The sequence below is a fragment of the Podarcis raffonei genome, chromosome 5 (assembly GCF_027172205.1).
Source record: "Podarcis raffonei isolate rPodRaf1 chromosome 5, rPodRaf1.pri, whole genome shotgun sequence".
Taxonomy (NCBI): Eukaryota; Metazoa; Chordata; class Lepidosauria; order Squamata; family Lacertidae; genus Podarcis; species Podarcis raffonei.
In genome coordinates, this window is record NC_070606.1 from 12,310,200 (window position 1) to 12,330,480 (window position 20,281).

Below are 20,281 nucleotides of genomic sequence, written 5' to 3' on the forward strand. Positions count from 1 at the left end.
ACATTTGTGGCAATATAACCTTTCGGCAAATTACTCATCCCTGCTTAGTAAATTTGGATGCAAAACTCTCCCTGGCTTATTGACACGCCGACTTGTTGAGCAGTAGCAGGCACACGACCGGCGAAGAAAAACACTGGAGCATCTGGACTCACCATTCTCAATGCCTTTAAAGGAAAAGTATCAGTCCTATGACCTTTAATGGTACTCCCGTCCTCATCATGTTCAAGTACTCTGGATGTCTGTACAAAGCAGCGATGTTTCTCCTCATGGTACTCTCAGCACTTCCAAGTTTCTGCAGTGGCAGAAACTGCCAGGAATGTTTTCGGCTTTGCACAATGTGTAAAAAGGTAAAGGGACCCCTGACCATTAGGTCCAGTCGCGGACGACTCTGGGGTTACAGCGCTCATCTCGCTTTACTGGCCGACAGAGCCGGCGTTTGTCCGCAGACAGCTTCCAGGTCATGTGGCCAGCGTGACTAAGCCACTTCTGGCAAAACCAGAGCAGCACATAGAAACACCGTTTACCTTCCCGCCAAAGCGGTACCTATTTATCTACTTGCACTTTGACGTGCTTTCGAACTGCTAGGTTGGCAGGAGCAGGGACCGAGCAACAGGAGGTCACCCCGTCGTGGGGATTCGAACCGCCGACCTTCTGATCGGCAAGCCCCTACACAATGTATAGGTTGGCATAATAACTGATAAGGTGCCAAAGGCCTCCGTTTGGCAATTTGGAAGCCTGCAAACTAAAAACAGGATCATTGTAAATACTTGACAGAAATTTCATGTCGCTGCCCACTGCCCCCCCCCCCTTCTGCCGCTGCAGACTGAAGCCATGTTGGCTCCAGTTTGCAAAATGTAATCAAATGTGAATTGCAGCTCTGGGCATTCTCTTGCAGGCGAGTCACTATTCCAACCAAAAAAGGCTTCAAGGAAAACTGCAACATAACCTGTAGGTTGTAAAGCTAATATTCATTCACCCAGGCATTTGGAGAAGAGATGAAGAAGTCTGGGTTCGGATGAGGACTCGAGAGAAACTTGCCAGGCACTTTGAAGAAGAAAGAGACACTTTAGAACAGGGGTAGCCAATATGATACCTTCCAGAGGTTTTTTGGACTCCAATTCCCATCAGCTCCAGCCAGCAACGCTGATAGTTATGGATGATAGGAATTGTATTCCAGCAATATCTAGAGGGCTGCACGTTGGGCTATCTCTGCTTTAGACATTTTTTACTTGCTGAGCAGAGACTCTGCTTGACAAAAAGGTGAGCGAGGTTGCAATCCAGTTAAAATTCACCAGAGCACAAGTACAATTTAAAACAGTAGAATTTATATTTGAGTACAGTGGTACCTCGGGTTACATACGCTTCAGGTTACATACGCTTCAGGTTACAGACTCTGCTAACCCAGAAATAGTGCTTCAGGTTAAGAACTTTGCTTCAGGATGAGAACAGAAATCATGCTCCAGTGGTGTGCCGGCAACAGGAGGCCCCATTAGCTAAAGTGGTGCTTCAGTTTAAGAACAGTGTCAGGTTAAGAACGGACCTCCGGAACGAATTAAGTACTTAACCCGAGGTACCACTGTATGGCCACCTCATGAGAAGAGAAGACTCCCTGGAAAAGACCCTGATGTTGGGAAAGATGGAGGGCACAAGGAGAAGGGGACAACAGAGGACGAGATGGTTGGATAGTGCTCTCGAAGCTACTAGCATGAGTTTGACCAAACTGCGGGAGGCAGTGGAAGACAGGAGTGCCTGGCGTGCTCTGGTCCATGGGGTCACGAAGAGTCGGACACGACTAAATGGCTAAACAACAACAACAACAACCACTGTATACATGCAGAAGAAGATTGATCGCTGAAGAATTGATGCTTTTGAATTCTGGTGCTGGAGGAGACTCTTGAGAGTCCCATGGACTGCAAGAAGATCAAACCTATCCATTCTGAAGGAAATCAGCCCTGAGTGCTCACTGGAAGGACAGATCGTGAAGCTGAGGCTCCAATACTTTGGCCACCTCAGGAGAAGAGAAGACTCCCTGGAAAAGACCCTGATGTTGGGAAAGATGGAGGGCACAAGGAGAAGGGGACGACAGAGGACAAGATGGTTGGACAGTGTTCTCAAAGCTATGAACATGAGTTTGACCAAACTGCGGGAGGCAGTGGAAGACAGGAGTGCCTGGCGTGCTCTGGTCCATGGGGTCATGAAGAGTCGGACACGACTAAATGACTAAACAACAACATGCATGCAGAGAGGCTCAGTCTTAAGGCAAGATTTGTTTTGGAGCCCATTAGCGTGCAGAAAATCCTTTTCCACAGAGAAGAAATAGAAAGTTTGCTTTTGTTGGTGTTGTTTCTGCCGGGGAGGGAAAAGGGATTCCTCACCTTGCTCAGATGACGAAGGGTTTTCTTTTTCTGTTGTGTGCAACAAACACAAACTCCTTTCATTTCCTCTCTCCACGAGAGTAAAAAAGCCTTAATTTCTCACTCAAAGCACACACCCTAGGGTTGCCTAGGGCGATGGAGAGCAACATGTTGTTTCATTTATACCAGGGGGAATTTGCAAGAAGGCAAGAAACTGAGGCTTAGAAGAAAAGAACAAAATAAAAATTGAATAATATGTCAGTGGTTGCAAAAGGAAAATATTGACTATACTTAAAAAAAATGACCAGAAATTCTAGGATTAAGTTGAGGAAGTGGGCAAGAGGGGAGGATGCCTAAAAGAAACCAGGTGAACATGCATAAGGCACTCAAATGTGGTAAGAGGCAGGGCATGGGTGCAAGCCCCCCCCCCCAGTGTCTTCATATATCTTGTGTCTCCCCTCCGCTGTCCCCAATCATCCCTGTTCAGCATGGTGACAGCTGGGGACTAAGTGGTGGGGCTGTGGTCTAAACCACTGAGCCTCTTGGATTTGCCGATCAGAAGGTTGGCGGGTCGAATCCGCACAACGGGGTGAGCTCCTGTTGCTCGGTCCCAGCTCCTGCCCACCTAGCAGTTTGAAAGCACACCAGTGCAAGTAGATACATAGGTACCACTGCAGTGGGAAGGTAAACGGCATTTCCGTGTGCTCTGGTTTCCATCACAGTGTCCCGTTGTGCCAGAAGTGGTTTAGTCATGTTGTTTACATGACCCGGAAAGCTGTCTGTGGACAAACACCGGCTCCTTCGGCCTGAAAGCAAGATGAGCGCCGCAACACCATAGTTGCCTTTGACTGGACTTAACCGTCCAGGGGTCCTTTACCTTTACCTTTTTACCTTTAAGCACATGTGAATGTAGGGGAAAATCTTTGTCTGCACCCACTGAGTTTGCATGTTCAGGCAAATGCCTATACAGTAAGTTGCATTGGAGCAATAGGGCAGACCAGTGTTTTGCAAACTTTGGGTCACCAGGTGTTTTTTTGGACTACAACTCCCATCATCCCTAGCTAGCAGGACCAGTGGTCAAGGATGATGGGAACTGTAGTCCAAAAACAGCTGGAGACCCAAGTTTGGGAAACCCTGGGTCAGACTTGGGCAGAAACTACAAGATGGCAGGCAAAACTGACCCAGAGCTGGTTGGAGGTGGTTATTTTCAATTGTCCAAGGCTAATTATAACAATAAGTCTGTTAACAGACAGGACTGAAATCCACTCTGGGTGCATTTTTAATTGCAAAATGTATATAGAAGTAGACCTACAATGTAGTCTTTCTAGGTTAGTGTAACAATGTCCCCAAATATTAGCTGCTTCACATTTGCAGTTTCCTTTCGGCAAACAAACAGTACCTGGGTAAACAATATCCTGTAAAATCTATTGATCAATTTGTTTGTTTTTGCTGTTGCATGTTTTGTCTCAGCCACTGTTAACAAATGTCCCCTCCAGACTGGTGTTTTAGTGTGGGAGTCTTTGGCAACATGTTATTAACGCATTAACGTATTGGGTTTATTCAGATTTACTCTGTTCTGCAATGCTTCCCCAAAGCTACCACATTATTGCTTTCTCGAGGGTCTGTAGCAGAACAAAAAGCAGCAGAAAAAGATTTTTAAACATTTGTGTGACAAGAAGTTACAGGATTTCAGCAGGAAGTTATGAGATAGACACTGATTGGAAGTGAAGCAAGGTGACTGCCCCAAAATGTTTACAGCTGCAAACCTTATTGAAATGGGATTATTATAGCACCATGTCTTTGTCCATGGAGTTTTCTTGGCAGGGATACTGGAGTGGCTTGCCGGTTCCTGCTCCAGGTGGATCACGTTTGGTCAAAACTCTCCACTATGACCTGTCCATCTTGGGTGCCCTGCTCAGCATAGTTCATAGCTTCTCTGAGTTATTCAAGCCCCTTCGCCACAGCAAGGCAGTGATCCATGAAGGAGTAGCATCTTAAAAAGCAGAGACATCACCTTGCCAACAAAGGTCCATCTAGTTAAAGCTATGGTTTTCCCAGTAGTGATGTATGGAAGTGAGAGCTGGACCATAAAGAAGGCTGATCGCCGAAGAATGGATGCTTTTGAATTATGGTGCTGGAGGAGACTCTTGAGAGTCCCATGGACTGCAAGAAGATCAAACCTCTCCATTCTGAAGGAAATCAGCCCTGAGTGCTCACTGGAAGGACAGGTCCTGAAGCTGAGGCTCCAATACTTTGGCCACCTCATGAGAAGAGAAGACTCCCTGGAAAAGACCCTGATGTTGGGAAGGATGGAGGGCACAAGGAGAAGGGGACGACAGAGGATGAGATGGTTAGATAGTGTTCTTGAAGCTACTAGCATGAGTTTGACCAAACTGCGGGAGGCAGTGGAAGACAGGAGTGCCTGGCGTGCTCTGGTCCATGGGGTCATGAAGAGTCGGACACGACTAAACAACTAAACAACAATAGCACCATGTGCACATTTCAGTAAAAAGAGCATCCATTGAGTCTCCATAGCAGGATAAAAAAGAGTTCAAAAACCAGTCCAGGGGATTGGATAAGTGCATGGGTAGGTAAACTAAGGCCTGCGGGCTGGATCCGGCCCAATTGCCTTCTCAATCCTGCCCGCGGACAGTCCAGGAATCAGCGTGTTTTTACATGAGTAGAATGTGTCCTTTTATTTAAAATGCATCTCTGGGTTATTTGTGGCGCATAGGAATTTGTTCATTATTTTTTTCCCCAAAATGTAGTCCGGCCCCCAACAAGGTCTGAGGGACAGTGCACCGGGCCCCTGCTAAAAAAGTTTGCTGACTCCTGGATAAGTGTCCATCTTCTGAGACATGCATGGTTTTGTTTGGGGAAATTCTACCCCAACATAACTTGGAATTTGCCTTGGGGTAGCAAAATAATCCCCATTAAATTTGCCCAGGAAGGTGAATCACAGATTTTATTGTTGGCCCAGGCTTGCGGGCAGGAGAGGAGAATAAGTCTTGAAGAACAGGTGAAAAGTACATTGTAGAGGTGAAAAGTACATTGTGTTTTTCCCCTCATAAGATCACAGATGTTTGTTGTTGTTTGGGGTGGGTGCATTTTCAAAGTGGGAGGTATTTTCCTTCTTCCTTATTGTGCACGAACAATAGACTGGCCTCCAAGGATTTTTGCTTTTAACCATTGTTGCTCTTGGCCAGCCCATTTCTCACAATCTCCCCAACCTTCACTCAGGACAACATTCAAACAAATGGTTTTAGCATCCTATCCACTTGGAATGTCTTCTGCTGGGTGCAAAGGTTTGACGTTGGAATGGAATTGGAATAAAAGCAGGGTTGCGAAATTTCTTGGCCTATTCATCCTATATTCTATGCCCCACCCTTGTTTTCAACTGCCTTCTCGAGATGCATTTATTATTTTTGCCAGAATTTAGTGTTTGATGTGATGTGGCATTGCATAAGTCTCTAAATGTCTATCAGCCTTCCATGCTAAAGAGGGGGAGCAGGGAAAGATAAAAGGTAAAGGGACCCCTGACCATTAGGTCCAGTCGTGACCAACTCTGGGGTTGCGGCGCTCATCTCGCTTTATTGGCCGAGGGAGCCGGCGTACAGCTTCCAGGTCATGTGGTCAGCATGACTAAGCCTCTTCTGGCGAACCAGAGCAGCGCATGGAAATGCCATTTACCTTCCCGCCGGAGCAGTACCTATTTATCTACTTGCACTCTGATGTGCTTTCGAACTGCTAGGTGGGCAGGAGCAGGGACCGAGCAACGGGAGCTCACCCCGGTGTGGGGATTCGAACCACCAACCTTCTGATCAGCAAGTCCTAGGCTCTGTGGTTTAACCCACAGCGCCACCCGTGTTCTCAGGGAAAGATACTGAGAGTGAATTTTGGCTAAGGTGAACCAGGAGCTCAAGATGCAATTGAACTGAGGTACCTACAGGACCACCTCTCCTGGTATGCCCCACAGAGGAACTTACAGTCTTCAAACAAAAACATCTTGGAGGTCCCAGGCCACAGAGAGGTTAGGCTGGCCTCAACCAGAGCCAGGGCTTATTCAGCTGTGGCTCCGATCTGGTGGAACGCTCTGTCACAAGAGACTAGGGCCCTGCAGGACTTGACATCTTTCCGCAGGGCCTGCAAGACAGAGCTGTTCCACCAGGCCTTTGGCTAGGGCACAGCCTGACTCCCTCCTTTGGCAATCCTCACAGAACTCTAGCCCAATGGTTGCCATTAATCTGTTTTGAATTAATTTTATAATGAAATTATTTTAGAATGTTTTATCATTTTACTGTTGTTAGCCGCTCTGAGCCCGGCTTCGGCTGGGGAGGGTGGGATATAAGTAAAATAATTTATTATTATTATTATTATTATTATTATTATTATTATTATTATCAACTGTGAGTGTCTGTTTGCAAACAGCAATTTACTGCAGGTTTCCCAAACACAATAACTACTACAGGTTACACCCCTACTGCAGAACTCTTATTGCCTTCCACTGGTACTTCTGTGCAGAAGTCATTGAATGCTAGGTGAGAAATTGCCGGTGTGCATTTTTCCTAGGCAGAGAGCTGCTATATTATTTGCAAACACAGTTTTTTTATTCATATACTCCCTTGATAAAATGAAAGTGACACGAGATTGGCAGGACCCATTTTGTGGAGCCAACTATCCACGTGGCTGATTTGGGGCAGCAAAATTATTTTTAATTATATGTTTTCCACCACAAGGGACATCATTTGGATTTTCTGCCTCAGGCACCAAAATGTCATGGGACTATCTCTGAATATTATTTAGTATAACAGCTACATTTTCTGTATCCACAGCTGATGCACCAGATTTTTTTTTCCAGTCCAAAACTACTGATCTACCTATGCACACTGATCTACCTATGCACATTTTGAGCGAAAAAGGAGGAGAGAGGAGTAACAGTTGTTGTTGTTTAGTCGTTTAGTTGTGTCCGACTCTTCGTGACCCCATGGACCAGAGCACACTAGGCACTCCTGTCTTCCACTGCCTCCCACAGTTTGGTCAAACTCATGCTGGTAGCTTCGAGAACACTGTCCAACCATCTTGTCCTCTGTCGTCCCCTTCTCCTTGTGCCCTCCATCTTCCCCAACATCAGGGTCTTTTCCAGGGAGTCTTCTCTTCTCATGAGGTGGCCAAAGTATTGGAGCCTCAGCTTCACGATCTGTCCTTCCAGTGAGCACTCAGGGCTGATTTCCTTAAGAATGGAGAGGTTTGATCTTCTTGCAGTCCATGGGACTCTCAAGAGTCTCCTCCAGCACCATAATTCAAAAGCACCAATTCTTCGGCGATCAGCCTTCTTGATGGTCCAGCTCTCACTTCCATACATCACTACTGGGAAATCCATAGCTTGAACTATACGGGCCTTTGTTGGCAAGGTGATGTCTCTGCTTTTTAAGATGCTGTCTAGGTTTGTCATTGCTTTCCTCCCAAGAAGCAGGCGTCTTTTAATTTCGTGGCTGCTGTCACCATCTGCAGTGATCATGGAGCCCAAGAAAGTAAAATCTCAGTAACAGTAGGTTTTGCTATATTGGTGCAAACTGCTAGTTGAATGCAACAATGGGAAACTTCATAAACATGCTGCCCATGTCTTTGTACTCAGAAGCAAGTCTTCCTATATTCAGTGGCCCTTACCCACAAGTAGCATGCATCAGACCGCAGCAAAAATGGAGCTGGTCAAAAGTGAAACGGACTCCCTTTAAAGCTGGTGGTCTCTTATTCCTTGGACATATTTAAGCAGAGATTGGATGGCTGTCTGTCATGCCTGATGTAGATTTCTGCATTGCAGGAGGTTGGACTAGATCAGGCTTCCTCAACCTCAGCCCTCCAGATGTTTTGAGACTACAATTATCATCATCCCTGACCACTGGTCCTGCTAGCTAGGGATCATGGGAGTTGTAGGCCAAAAACATCTGGAGGGCCGAGGGGTTGAGGAAGCCTGGACTAGATGACCCTCAGGTCCCTTCCAACTCTCCAATTCTATTTTTCCAAGGGCTGGTTTATTTTCAATAATAAATAAATAGATTATTCTGGGCGGCTCCCAACAGAATATTAAAACTACAATAAAACATCAGACGTTAAAAACTTCCCTATACAGGGCTGCCTTCAGATGTCTTCTAAAAGTCAGATAGTTGTTTATTTCCTTGACATCTGATTTGCCCTCCCATTGAGAAGGCCCTCTGCCTGGTTCCCTGTAACCTCACTTCTCGCAGAGAGGGAACCGCCAGAAGGCCCTCAGCGCTGGACCTCAGTGTCTGGGCTGAAAAATAGGAGTGAAGACACTCCTTCAGGTATACTGGGCCGAGGCTGTTTAGGGCTTTAAAGGTCAGCACCAATACTTTGAATTGTGCTCGGAAACATCCTGGGAGCCAATGTAGGTCTTTCAGGACCGGTGTTATGTGGTCTCGGTGGCCGCTCCCAGTCACCAGTCCAGCTGCCGCATTCTGGATTAGTTGTAGCTTCTGGGTCACCTTCAAAGGTAGCCCCATGTAGAGCGCATTGCAGTAGTCCAAGCAGGAGATAACCAGAGCATGCACCACTCTGGGGAGACAGTCTGCGGGCAGGCAGGGTACCAGATGGAGCTGGTAGACAGCTGCCCTGGATACAGAATTGACCTGCGCCTCCGTGGACAGCTGTGAGTCCATGGGCGCTCTCATGCTGTGTGAACGCTCTCATTTGCTCTGCATCCAGTGTGCTCCCACTGCTAGTTTGTAAAGCACACGGCGTTCATCGCAATCCACATCTACCCTGTAGTTTCTTGAGAAATGCAGCTTCCCTTACCCGCCCAACTAGCTACAACCCTATCTGAAAATGTCAGCTGTATGAAGACATCCATGCCCATTCTCCACCCACTGACAGCGGGCAGCTTGCAAACCAGCCCTGCTGATGTGTACGGCAATGTACAAATGTGATTTGAAACACAGCACTGGGAAATGACCTAGCTGCATTTAAGCCAGGAATGTGTGTGCAACCACCCACTCTCTGAATAGCGAGGATATAATAACTGATGACAAAGGGCACAGCGCCAGGAATGATTATTTTCTCCCAATTGCCTACAATAAGAACCAAACTCAGCAGTTCCACCATGTACCCAGGCATAAAATGGGGTTCGTGATTTATTCAAATGAGCCATTGTAGACCGAGTGCGTCATGTCAGAGATCTGGAGGGATTATGGGCCCCCGGCAACATGCAGAGACACAATAGCTGGGGTTGCATGGTCCCTGCTTTCAATGGCCTGTGGATTAGAGGAGTGTTTGATATGCTTCAGGAGGTTTCAACTTCCAACCCCACAAATTTCAGATCTGCTTAACATTTGTATGCAGTAGAATCCTCAGCTGGGAATTACAGTGGGCCAATACTTGGGTTTCCATTAAAACTTAATTTCTGATTTGGGTGGCGCTGTGGGTTAAACCATAGAGCCTAGGGCTTGCTGATCAGAAGGTTGGCGGTTCGAATCCCCGTGACGGGGTGAGCTGCCGTTGCTCGGTCCCTGCTCCTGCCAACCTAGCAGTTCGAAAACACGTCAAAGTGCAAGTAGATAAATAGGTACTGCTCCGGCGGGAAGGTAAACGGCATTTCCATGCGCTGCTCTGGTTCGCCAGAAACGGCTTAGTCATGCTGGCCACATGACCCGGAAGCTGTACGCTGGTTCCCTCGGCCAGTAAAGTGAGATGAGCGCCGCAACCCCAGAGTCGGCCACGACTGGACCTAATGGTCAGGGGTCCCTTTACCTTTAACTTTACCCAAACTGAGGGAAATGGTCTTGGGGGTGTTGTTGTTGTAGAAGTCCAGGACTGTTGTGGGTCTGGAGTGTTGTAAATGTATTGTTGTGTGATGGCAATGGCAGCTACCACCATTACAGAAGCAGTGGTGCATCTGTTCCTCAAAAACAGCAATGGGCCCAGAGCTGCCCAGTTGCAAATGTCCCCTTTTGGGGAAGAGGAAGTTGGCCATTCAGTTCCAAGTGCTCTTGGAGGAAATAGATTGTCTAGATCTATGAGGGAGGCCTTCTTGGTACTGCTGCAGACATCAGAGATACACTATAGAACAACCCAAGCAGGGCCTTCTCAATGGTGGCCCCTCAAGTGATGGAACTCCTTCTCAGATAAGGCCTGCATTGACTCTTGGTGAGTTTTAGGCCCTTGATGAATACCCACTTTTCCATCTGTTGCCTGTTTCTGTTATTGTTATTTAAATTTTCCGGTTGGTGAGAGTGAGGCTATACAGTGGTACCTCAGGTTACATATGCTTCAGGTTACATACGCTTCAGGTTACAGACTCCGCTAACCCAGAAATACTGCTTGAGGTTAAGAACTTTGCTTCAGGATGAGAACAGAAATCGTGCTCCGGCGGCGCGGCAGCAGCAGGAGGCCCCATTAGCTAAAGTGGTGCTTCAGGTTAAGAACAGTTTCAGGTTAAATACGGACCTCCGGAACGAATTAAGTACTTAACCTGAGGTACCAATGTATATTTCGGATATTTTAATAGGTATTTAAAATTTTACATATTTCTAATCTTTTGCTGGAAGCCGCCCAGAGTGGCTGGGGAAACCCAGCCAGATGGGCGGGGTAGAAATAATAAATTATTATTATCATCAGTGTATTATTATTATTATTATTATTATTATTATTAGACCGGCTCTGGGATTCCTTTTACAGTAAAGAACAGACAATAATATTTTTTCAAATAACTAAATCAATCAATGTTGACCATGAAAAATTCTGTGGATATTTACTTGAGGCCTTTGCAGAGTCAGAATAGAACCTGTGTAATACAGTTGCCAGTCCTGCTTCCTAGCGAAATGCCTGTCATCAGATTAAGAGTGTTTTGAGCGAGAAGCAAGGTTTGCCATTTCCTACAGCTACGCCTTGGAGTTCAGCTCATTTGCTCTGTTCCATGGACTGCAGTGGCAGCTGAGGTCTGTTGTGTGATCAGTGGCGTAGTGTGGGGGGTGCAGGGGGGGCGGGCCGCACCGGGCGCAACATCTGGGGGTTAGGGTTAGGGGGCGCAAATCCACGGGTTAGGGGGCGCAAATCCACAGGTTAGGGGGCGCAAATTACTTGCCTTGCCCCGGGTGCTGACAACCCACGCTACGCCACTGTGTGTGATGGAATGTGAGGAACGGGTTTGTATTGATATAGATAGACTTATATAGCAGCAGCATTCAGTACATACTTGCACAGCTTGCAAACAAAGCAGAGCATTTTTACTCCAATGTGCTTAAAGCATAGCTAGTGACAGTGAGTAAGATAACAGAGAAGGGAGAAATAAGGGCGGGGACAGCAGGGAAGTAGCCTGCAAGCAACCGAACTCTCCTCACCTGCAATTCTCAGCAATGGGTTCAAGAGTCATACTGCCTGTGACAGTAGAGTAGAACCTAACCATTGTGGCTGGCAGCCTTGTTGTTGTTTAGTTGTTTAGTCATGTCCGACTCTTCGTGACCCCATGGACCAGAGCACGCCAGGCTCTGCTGTCTTCCACTGCCTCCCGCAGTTTGGTCAAACTCATGCTGGCAGCTTCGAGAACACTGTCCAACCATCTCGTCCTCTGTCGTCCCCTTCTCTTTGTGCCCTCCATCTTTCCCAACATCAGGGTCTTTTCCAGGGAGTCTTCTCTTCTCATGAGGTGGCCAGAGTATTGGAGCCTCAGCTTCAGGACCTGTCCTTCCAGTGAGCACTCAGGACTGATTTCCTTCAGAATGGATAGGTTTGATCTTCTTGCAGTCCATGGGACTCTCAAGAGTCTCCTCCAGCACTATAATTCAAAAGCACCAATTCTTCAGCGATCAGCCTTCTTTATGGTCCAGCTCTCACTTCCATACATCACTACTGGGGAAACCATAGCTTTAACTATACGGACCTTTGTTGGCAAGGTGATGTCTCTGCTTTTTAAGATGCTGTCTAGGTTTGTCATTGCTCTTCTCCCAAGAAGCAGGCGTCTTCTAATTTCGTGGCTGCTGTCACCATCTGCAGTGATCATGGAGCCCAAGAAAGTAAAATCTCTCACTGCCTCCATTTCTTCCCCTTCTATTTGCCAGGAGGTGATGGGACCAGTGGCCATGATCTTCGTTTTTTTGATGTTGAGCTTCAAACCATATTTTACGCTCTCCTCTTTCACCTTCATTAAAAGGTTCTTTAATTCCTCCTCACTTTCTGCCATCAAGGTTGTGTCATCTGCATATCTGAGGTTGTGATCCATGAATTTGCCTGATCCTCTGTTAAATCATCTAAATTGGTGACCGTCACTGCTTCTTGTGGAAGTGATTACGGTATATATTTACGGTATATATTTCTGCTCATTCCCGAATCTTCCAATGTTTTGGCTACCCTGGAATGTCCCTGAGTTCTAATATTATAAGAGAGAGACAGAAACATTTCCCGATCCAATTTCTCTACGCCAGGCATGGCCAAGCTTGGCCCTCCAGATGTCTTGGGACTACAATTCCCATCATCCCTGACCACTGGTCCTGTTAGCTAGGGATGATGGGAGTTGTAGTCCCAAAACATCTGGAGGGCCATGTTTGGTCATGTCTGCTCTATGCCGTACATAATTTCACACACCTCTGTTGTGTCGCCTCTTACTTTTTCTTCCAAGCCAAAATCCTCCAAATGTTGTCACCCCTCTTGGCAGGAAAATTCCCCCCTTTGCTTGCCCTTTTCTGAATCATTTCCAACTCCGCAACATGATGCAGTCACCCACTGACCCCACTATTTTCACCCATCGACCTGCTTTTGCCTGTTATTGTGTGTCAGGACCAGCATACCTGATCTTTTCTCGTCTTTCACCTTTTGGAAAATGAAATTGAGAGCAAGGCAAGGCAGCAATTAATCAGTAGAATTTCATTCTTGGCTTCCAACATATATCAGGGTACTTGGTTTCCCACGCTACTATCTCTCATCTGAAAATGTGGAAATATAATCTAGGAAGGCAACATCTATGTCTTTTTCCGAGTTTGGTCATGTAGCAGTCTCCTAGTAAAGGTAAAGGGACCCCTGACCATTAGGTTCAGTTGTGACCGACTCTGGGGTTGCAGCACTCATCTCACTTTTATTGGCCGAGGGAGCTGGCGTACAACTTCTGGGTCATGTGGCCAGCATGACTAAGCCACTTCTGGCAAACCAGAGCAGCGCACGGAAACGCTGTTTACCTTCCTGCCAGAGCGGTACCTATTTATCTACTTGCGCTTTGATGTGCTTTCAAACTGCTAGGTTGGCAGGAGCAGGGACCGAGCAACGGGAGCTCACCCTGTTGCGGGGATTTGAACCGCCGACCTTCTGATCGGCAAGTCCTAGGCTCTGTGGTTTAACCCACAGTGCCACCCGTGTCCCTAGCAGTCTCCTACAATGATGTAATTATTAGTTCCTTTTGACATTATTGGTAATCATCTGTTCTCAACCAAACTTCCACCTTCAGATTTAGGGAGTTTCTTGCATATCTACATATAATCTCCACTCTTCCTGTTTGTTCCTTTGGAATAAATTATGCCCTACATTTCATTAATGAATTTCATCCCACCAGGTTTCAATAATGCCTGTTAAATCATATTTGCTTCCCTTGGAGTAAATAAATGAAGGAAGTGTTCGTTGAAGGTGAGGCATCAAAGAAGAGAATCTGCTTCACTTTTCATTGAATAGTCCAAAGATTGTTCCATACCTTCATATTCAAAATATGATAGCTCATATATTACCATCAAACCCAATAGTGGCATTTTATTTTATTTTTGTCTATTTAATAAGCCACGGAAGAAGATTTAAAAACATTATTGCAGGGATGTTAACAATAGTTTTTGGTGGAAAAAATGATAGACCCATTATGTCAATGTCAATTGAGAAGCTGGGATATGGCATATGTGGTGAAATTAATGCAGCAGAACTTTGAAAGGGGAAAGTGCATGTTTATCAGGAAATGGAGCATATATGGGAACAATAAAATACAGCCTTAAGGATGTTTTAAACTAATTTAGTGTTTAATAGTGTCTAGAACCAAATGGGGCAGACCTTTTGATGTATATACAATGGTACCTTGGTACTCAAACGCCTTGGTTCTCAAATGCCAAAAACCCGGAAGTATGTGTTCCGGTTTTTGAACGTTTTTCGGAAGCCGAACGTCCCATGCGCCTGCACCAATCAGAAGCTGCACCTTGGTTTTTCAAACATTTCAGAAGTCAAATGGACTTCTGGAACAGATTAAGTTTGGCGCTTTTGTTTTTGCTATTTATTTTGCGTTTTTGAGGCTTTTTCAGTTAATTTGTTTTTGTGACTGTGTGGAACCCAGTTCAGCTACTGATTGATTGATTGCGTGACTGCGAAAATGGATAAAAGCCCCCCATCGAAACAATGACCATCATCAGTGCAGGTAAGAAAAAAAATATTTTTAATTTTTATCATCTACAATACCCTCTTACTTATTTTAAAGCGCAGTACAGTGGTAACTCGGGTTACATACGCTTCAGGTTACAGACTCCACTGACCCAGAAATAGTGCTTCAGGTTAAGAACTTTGCTTCAGGATGAGAACAGAAATCGTGCTCCGGCGGCGCGGCAGCAGCAGGAGGCCCCATTAGCTAAAGTGGTGCTTCAGGTTAAGAACAGTTTCAGGTTAAGAACAGACCTCCGGAACGAATTAAGTACTTAACCTGAGGTACCACTGTACGTTGATTATTGCTTTTATTTTGTTGCTCAGTGATCTTGTTAGATAGTAAAAATCATGTTAAATTGCTGTTTTAGGAGTTGTTTTTAAAAGTCTGGAACTGATGAATCCATTTTGCATTACTTTCTATGGCTTTCTATGGCCTTGGCTTTGGAACGCATTGGTTTTGGAACGGACTTCTGGAATGGATTAAGTTTGAGGTACCACTGTATGGTTCATACATATCTGACTTGGTGTTATGTTGAACTCGTAAATCACGTATTGATATTGTAATGGTAATTAAAAAGGAATAAAAATCAAGCAAGCAAGCAAAACCCTGAAGGGTTGGTGGCACAGAGGGAAAGACATGGGGGTGTTTCGCATCTCTTGCAGCAGTTCTCAACCTGTGGGTCCCCAGATATTGTTGGACTACAACTTCCTTTATCCCTAGCTAGCAAGGCCACTACCGCGCCGCGCATGCACATGATGTCATTTTGAGCGCCTGCGCGAGCGGCAAAACCCAGAAGTAATGCGTTCCGTTACTTCCAGGTTGCCACGGAGCGCAACTCGAACACACTCAACCCAAAGCGCTTTCAACTCGAGGTATGACTGTACTGGGAAAACCATGTCGTTTAGTCGTTTAGTCCTGTCCGACTCTTCGTGACCCCCTGGACCAGAGCACGCCAGGCACTCCTGTCTTCCTCCCGCAGTTTGGTCAAACTCATGCTGGTAGCTTCGAGAACACTGTCCAACCATCTCGTCCTCTGTCGTCCCCTTCTCCTTGTGCCCTCCATCTTTCCCAACATCAGGGTCGTTTCCAGGGAGTCTTCTCTTCTCATGAGGTGGCCAAAGTATTGGAGCCTCAGCTTCAGGACCTGTCCTTCCAGTGAGCACCCAGGGCTGATTTCCTTCAGAATGGAGAGGTTTGATCTTCTTGCAGTCCATGGGACTCTCAAGAGTCTCCTCCAGCACCATAATTCAAAAGCATCAATTCTTCGGCGATCAGCCTTCTTTATGGTCCAGCTCTCACTTCCATACATCACTACTGGGAAAACCATAGCTTTAACTATACGGACCTTTGTCGGCAAGGTGATGTCTCTGCTTTTTAAGATGCTGTCTAGGCCTGTCATTGCCCTTCTCCCAAGAAGCAGGCGTCTTTTAATTTCGTGACTGCTGTCACCATCTGCAGTGATCATGGAGCCCAAGAAAGTAAAATCTCTCACTGCCTCCATTTCTTCCCCTTCTGTTTGCCAGGAGGTGATGGGACCAGTGGCCATGATCTTTGTTTTTTTGATGTTGAGCTTCAAACCATATTTTGCGCTCTCCTCTTTCACCCTCATTAAAAGGTTCTTTAATTCCTCCTCACTTTCTGCCATCAAGGTTGTGTCATCTGCATATCTGAGGTTGTTGATATTTCCTCCAGCATTTTTAATTCCGGCTAGGGATTCATCCAGCCCAGCCTTTCGCATGATGAATTCTGTAGGATTTCAGAACTCTGTTCCACCCCCGCGCGTGGGCTCCCGGAGGGATAAATTGCCATTAATATAGCCTCTCCTACTACTCCATCCCCACGCAGCAGACACGTGTCGGCGGGGGAGGCGCCGGGCTGCACGCACGCCTCCCCTAATTGCGGGGGAGCGCGCGCTCTCTGCCTAGCGCGGGAAGCGGGGAAAGGCGAGGCGCGCTCGGGCCGCGCTGCGCGTGCGGACGCGGCCCCCGCGGGACATGCTAATGAGGTGGGCGGAGCCGCCTCCCATTGGCCGCCCGCCGCGCGTCTGGCGGTGAAGTCAGGGCTTTTTCTTGTCGCCCGAGGCGAAGCGGCGCGGATTGCTGCGGCGCGCGGCGCGGAAGGAGCTTCTCCTGCAAAAGCGGCAGCGGGGAAGGAGCGAGGTAAGAGGGCAAAGGGAAGGAACGCGCGTCAGGGGCAGACTTAGGACCTGCGTGTCTGCGTGAACGTGTGAACGGGGCTGGGATGCTGCTGCTGCTGGTGGTGTCGCCGCCTCGGACTCTTCCAAGAGGGAATCCGGCTTATCCCGAGAGAGGCTTTGCGGGGGCGCGCATGCACGCGGGCGCGCGCTTTTGCTTGCTTTAAAGGCCCGGCTCTTGGGCTGTTAGAGACGGCTGCTTGGAACGCGGAGGTTGCTTGGAACGCCTTGATTAGAACGCCCCCCCCGCGCGGATTTAGGGACCTCTTTAGGGAGTTGCAGAACCTGGTTCCCTCTCTATGTGTGTGTTTTGCAAAAGAACAAGTCGAATTCCACCCTCCCCGTTCGCACGGCGCGGAGATTCGGGTGTGATGGCAGCCCCACCCGGTTGATCTTCGCCACGGCAAACGGGTTTTCTTGATTTCCCCCCCCCCCACAACGCTCCAAGAACTAGGCTGAGGATGGGAGTCCATCTTTAAGGTGGTTGCCTTTTATATAGACCGCGCGACCTTGACTTTCGGATGCCGGCGGTGCTGGAGGTTAAAGACGGTCGTGCATTGTTTCTTGGGGGGGGGCGGGGAGGAGAGAGAGCAACGCGGTTGTCGCGTCCTGTATCTGTTGCTAGGAGCGGGTGAAAGTAGCATCTTCTCCGGGAGAGATCCCAGGAAGCGGCCGCTGGTGGCGCGTGGCGCTTCATTCACCGCCGTTTTTTGCCCGCAAGGGAATGGCATCCCTTCTCCTCCTCCTCCTCCGCTCAAAATCCTACGGGGAAGATCACTTGCGCAGGAGCTGCGGTGCATTGGTGTTGCAGGGTTGCAGAGGACCAAGGAAAATGCTGGGCTTTGGGGGAATCAGAGAGCGAGCCAAACATAGGATTTTTAATTTAAAAAAATTGGACCAAATTTCTGGAGAATAGACTAGTCCAGTGGTCAATATAATACATTTAGAAAACTGGTTGTGTGTGTCTCACTCTTCTCCTGGGTATTGACCAGGAATTGCTGTGGCCGTTTTTTTTCTGATTTACATGCAGAAATGTAAAATACCTCTGTGGGTTTATTTGGCTGTTTTGTGTTCGTTCTTTTTTTAAAAAACAGTGTACATTAGAGATTTATTTCCCCGCGCAGAGCAAGACAAAGAGCTGAACGCTTGTGAATTCGCATTTGAGTAAAGAATGAAACCTGTATCTATGGCCTGCCAGGAACATTTACTGTTAAGGCCCTTCAGCCCTTCCAGTCTTGAGGATTGTGGGGGGGTTGGGTTTTCTTGCTAGCTTGCTGCTGTGAAAACGAAAGCTCCCACTTACTTATTTATTAGGCTATTAGTATAATGAAGAAAAGCCACCTCAGGCCTGTTGTAGGTATCCTGTTTCCATCAAAGAGCGTGCGCTTGTATTGGCAAACCTTCTGCTTCGTTTTAGAAAGGGCATTTGCTTCTACAAATGTATTATACAAACAAAGCATTTTCAGGCATGGCTAATGTGTGTACGCTGGGGGCTATTCAGTTGCATTTCTGTTAACTGGCGAGTTGAATTTTCAGCAGGGATCCTTGCCTTTAATTTGAAACCCCTGTCCTTTCTCCCCATCAGGATGCTGTGCCAGAGACTTGTATGTTTTAAAGCTGCAATCCTATACATAAACAGCTGGGAGTAAGCCCAGTTTAATGTAATGGGACTTCTTTTTGAGTAGATATGTATAGGATTGGGCTGTAAGTGACCCGCACTGAGACCTTCTGTGGAATAGGTGGATAATTATAATAATAATGGTAATAATTTATTATTTATACCCCGCCCATCTGGCTGGGTTTCCCCAGCCACTATGGGCGGCTTCCAGCAAAATATTAAAATACAATAATTCATCAAATATTCATCACACCCTTCTCCCAGGGTGTGTATATATGTAACATAATTCACAACGCAGCACCATCTTGTAGGTGTATGTGTTTTTTTTTAAGAGATACAGCTGTTTGACGTGTTTTCCCTCAAACCAGCTTCAGTCTGAAAGGAAAACTTGAGCCATGTTTCAATTCACTTTTAAGCTGAGGTGTGTACATTTGAGGCACCCATTGCACATGCGCAGATGACGGTGCTTGCGCACAGATGACAATCTTAATGGAAAGGAGGGTTTGCAGGGCTCAGGAAACCAAACAGTAATGTGCATTGTGTAAAGCAGGGGTCAGCAAACTTTTTCAGCCATGGCCCGGTCCACCGTCCCTCAGACCGTGTGGGGGGCCAGACTATATTTTGGGTGGGGGAAATGAACGAATTCCTATGCCCCATAAATAACCCTGAGATGCATTTTAAATAAAAGGACACATTCTACTCATGTAAAAACAAGCTGATTCCTGGACCATCTGTGGGCCGGATTGAGAAGGCGATTGGGCCAGATCCAGCCCCCAGGCCTTAGTTTCCCTACCCATGGACTAGATTGCCTACCCCTGGTGTAAAGACATCCCAGCCCCCCCCCTCACTGTATGCAAATGCAACTTGAAACACAGCAGGGGGAAGATGCCCTTGCTGAACTTTAAGCTGCTAATGTGTACATAGCCTAAGTCTTTTCATCGGGTAAGCGTCAAATCCAATTAAATGCATTCAGTAAGCATCCAGATCTCTCCCTCCTTTCCCTTAAAAGGTAGAGGGACCCCTGACCATTAGGTCCAGTCGCGGACGACTCTGGGGTTGCAGCGCTCATCTTTCTTTACTGGCAGAGGGAGCCGGCGTACAGCTTGCGGGTTATGTGGCCAGCATGACTAAGCCGCTTCTGGCAAAACCAGAGCAGCACACGGAAACGCCATTTACCTTCCTGCTGGAGTGGTACCTATTTCTCTACTTGCACTTTGACGTGCTTTCAAACTGCTAGGTGGGTAGGATCAGGGACCTTACCCCATCATGGTGATTTGAACTGCCAACCTTCTGATTGGCAAGCCCTAGGCTCTGTGGTTTAACCCACAGCACCACATGCCACAGTTATAAATGCTTTTAAAAAAGAGGCCACGAGCAGCCAAACTTTGCTGAGCCTCCTAAAATATTAAGAATTACAGAAGTGGCTTAATCATGCTGGCCACATGACCCGGAAGCTTTACGCTGGCTCCATTGGCCAATAAAGCAAGATGAGCGCCGCAACCCCAGAGTCGGTCACGACTGGACCTGATGGTCAGGGGTCCCTTTACCTTTACTTTTACTGGCGAGTCCCTATGTTCAGCAAGCTCTGAAATACGCAGATTCTTGGATATAATGAATGAGCATGGATTTGAACATAGAGCACTTTCACATTACCTAGAAACCCAAAATTAAAGACATATGTACCATAAGATATCCCAGAACAGATGGACAATTGGACAATAGAA

At 46.9% G+C, this 20,281-nt stretch overlaps 1 protein-coding gene across 1 annotated transcript in view; it reads left to right on the forward strand.

Annotated features, from left to right (window-relative positions):
* The first annotated feature begins 16,766 nt into the window (after nucleotides 1–16,766).
* SORBS1 (sorbin and SH3 domain containing 1) overlaps nucleotides 16,767–20,281 on the forward strand; it is a 200,713-nt gene continuing 197,198 nt past the window's right edge. The window contains exon 1 of the mRNA XM_053387840.1: nucleotides 16,767–16,904. The gene's annotated coding sequence lies outside the window, so the exon portion shown is untranslated. The remainder of the gene's footprint in view (nucleotides 16,905–20,281) is intronic.